We start from the raw sequence: 3660 nt of genomic DNA, 5'->3' as shown, positions 1-3660 counted from the left end.
TCATAGCCGGGCTTTATACTTTTTTAAAAATATTTATTTATTTATTTATTTATTTATTTATTTATTTATTTATTTATTTTACATTTCAAGTGTTATCCCCTTACCTGTTTTCCCCCTCCCCAGAAATCCCTATCCCCTCCTCCTCCCCTGCTTCTATGAGGGTGTTCCTCTATCCACCCACCCACTCCCTTCTCCCTGCCCTCAATTCCCTACACTGGGGCATCTATCGAGCCTTCATAGGACCAAGGATCTCTCCTCCCATTGATGCCTGACAAGGTTGTCTTCTGCTACATATGCAGCTGGAGCCATGTGTACTCCTTGGTTGGTGGCTTAGTCCCTGGGAGCTCTGGAGAGTCTGATTGGTTGATAATGTTGTTCTTCCTATGGGGTTGCAAATCCCTTCAGCTCTTCGGGCTTTATACTTTTAAAGTTAGTTGCACGTAAAGGAACATAAGAACATCAAGAACAAGTTATTTTCACAATATTTAAAGAAAGACATTGGAGCTGGAGAGATGGCTCAGTGGTTAGCATGCACCACTTCCTGTTTGGTTAAGAGGGTCAGAGTTCTTAGGACCCACCCGCATCAGGTGGCTCAAAAAAGTACTGCAACTCTAGCTCCAGGGGATCTGATGCTCTCTTCTGGTCTCTGTATCTGCATACATTTAGGCATGCACATACAGAGGTACACACATGTACAGTAGTAGTAGTAGTAGTAGTAATGGTAGTGGTAGTGGTAGTGGTAGTGGTAGTAATAGTACTTACCTGTTTTTCCCAGATACGGAAAACTCAAGTTGTAGTAGCAAGGGACTGTATTCATGATCTCCACTTAAAGTTGTTTTTTTCTTTTTTTTAGATTTGGGTACATGTAGTTCAGGCTAGCCTCAAATTCACTATGTTGCTGAGACTGGCCTTGAACTCCTCATTCTTTTGCTTCTACCTCTCCAGGGATGGGATTATGTATGACCTCTGTTTCTTTTTGAGACAGGTTCCACTATGTGGCCCAGGCTGATCTCAAACCCATGATCTTCCTGCTTCAGCCTCCAAAGGGGCTGACTAGTGGCTAGGGTTACACTCATGTGCATATTAATTGAGACAGGCTCTTACTCTGTACCAGATGGCCTGGAACTCGCTGAGTAACTAGGTTGGCATTGAATTTAGGGTTCAGTGTCTTAGGGTTTCCATTGTTCTGAAGAGACACTGTGAATATGGCAACTCTTATAAAGGAAAACATTTAGTTGGGGCTGGCTTCCAGTTTCAGAGTAAGTTACAGATCATCCATCATCATCATGGTGGGAAGCATAGCAGTACTCCAGGCAGACATGGTGTTGGAGAAAGGAGACTCTTCTGCAGACAGTCAGGAGGAAGTTCTCTTCTATATTAGGCAGAGCCTGAGCATAAGCACCTCAAAGGCCACCCCCAGAGTGACACGTTTCTTCCAACAAGGCCACAGATATTCAAGCAACTACTTTTATTTATTCATTTATTTAAATTTTAGAATTATTTATTTAATGTATATGATCACACTGTCACTGTCTTCAGACATACCAGAAGAGGACATTGGATCCCATTACAGATGGTTGTGAGCCACCATGCGGTTGCTGGGAATTGAACTCATGACTTCTGGAAAAGAAGTCAGTGCTCTTAGCCACTGAACCATCCCTCCAGCCCCCCAACTTTTATTTTTTATGTGCATTAGTGTTTTGTCTATATGTGTTTGTTTGTGTGAGGATGTCAGGTCTTGGAGTTACAGTTGTGAGCTGCCATGTTGTACTGGGAATTAAAACCAGGTCCAGCCTCTGGTTCAACTTTAAAGATTTATTTTATGTATATGAGTACACTGTAGCTGTACAGATGGTTGTGGTTGCTGAGAATTGAACTCAGGACCTCTGCTTGCTCTGGCCCAAGGATTTATTATTATATGTAAGTACACTGTAGCTGCCTTTAGACACTCCAGAAGAGAGTGTCAGATCTCATTACAGATGGGCATGAGCCATCATGTGGATGCTGGGATTTGAACTCAGGACCTTTGGAAGAGCAGTCAGTGCTCTTAATTGCTGAGTCATCTCTCCAGCCCTCTGGTTCAGCTTCTTAAATGCTAAGATCACAGGTGCGACCCATAATTCCTGACAAACCTACTTACCTTTTGTGTGTGTGTTGTGGGCTAGGGATCAAACCCAGAGCCTTGTGCTTGCTAGGCAAATACTCATAAGCTATATTCCCAGCTCGTTTCTATTCTGTAACTTTTTCTGTATTGTACAATACCAATTTTTAAAAACATAATGATTTTTTTTTTTTTTTTTTGCTGTGTTCAAAATTGAAGCCAGGGCATGGAAGCAATCCCTGTTCCTCTAAGCTGTAACTCGGCCCTCCCAGTTCTCTGAGATTATTTTTAGTTATGTGTGTGTCTGCAGGGTGTGTGTGTGTGTGTGTGTGTGTGTCTATGGAGGGCAGAGGCAGGCACTGGACCCCCCTGGAGCTGGACCTTCTTTCTGTTGTTTATGAGAGGCCTGATGTGGGTCTTCTGAAAGAACTCTTGCACTCTTAGCTGCTGAGCCATTTCTCCAGCTCCTTGATAAGTTAGTCTCTGCCGGTGAAATGAACCTATTCAAGCCGAATTAAGTATATAAAAGCAGGTTTATTGGGAAGCCACTCTCAGGTGGGTTCACTGGTCCCATGGACCGAGGCCTGGGAAGTCACCTTGGGGAGGGGCAAGAGGAGGGGGTAAGAGAAAGAGCACACACGTCAGGGAGACAGAATGAGGAGAGCAAGAGACCCAAATGTCTGTACTTTATAGGAAAGAACGTTTGGGGGAGGGGAAGCCCAGCCCCTGGGTGGAGGGAGTCCTATGTCAGGTAGGCACCGAGGGATCCTGGAAGAACCACGATCCCAGGTCCACTTTGTATGTTAAATATGCACCTCAGCTGTTTGTCCTGGATCTGAATCCCAACAGGTCTGTATCCTTTTTTGTCGACTATCTGTTGATGCTGTTTCCACCTTCCTGCCTGATTTCCAGTCTGTAGTCTCCACCCCTATCACTCCTACCCAAGACTCAGTCACACTGTCTACTTGTTCATTTTGTCACTCGAGTCTGAGAGCTGGCTCAGAACATAGGTCTAATAGAATCTAGGTCAGGGGCTCGCCTTTTGTTCTGGCCAATTTTCCAGCTGTCACTCAATAAATATTTGCGTGATTAAATGAACTAACACTTACCAGTGAGCTTTTATTAAGTATTTATTATATGCAAGTGTACATCTCAGAGATCTCTGAAAACTCACAACCACACTATAGTGGGAGGGGTAGATAGGTTTATGGCCTAACTCTGTAGACTGATTTTGAAAGGTGATAGAGATAGTAGTTTCTTTTCCTTCCTTCCTCCTTCCCTCCCTCCTTCCCTCCTCCCTCCGTTCCTTCCTTCCCTCCTCCCTCCCTTCCTTCCTTCCCTCTTCCCTCCCTCCCTCCCTTCCTTCCTTCCTTCCCTCCCCCTTCCTTTGATTCCTCCCCCCTTCCTTTCTGTTTTTCTTTTTTTGAAACAGGGTTTCTCTGTGTAGCCCTGGATGTCCTGGAACTCATGCTATGGATCAGGCTGGCCTCAAACTCATGTAGTCCACCTGCCTGTCTCCAGGTAGGACAAAAGGTGTTTATCGCCATGCATGATGTGTA

Source organism: Apodemus sylvaticus, chromosome 1 (genome assembly GCF_947179515.1).
Source record: "Apodemus sylvaticus chromosome 1, mApoSyl1.1, whole genome shotgun sequence".
Lineage (NCBI taxonomy): Eukaryota > Metazoa > Chordata > Mammalia > Rodentia > Muridae > Apodemus > Apodemus sylvaticus.
This window is presented reverse-complemented; position numbering follows the sequence as displayed.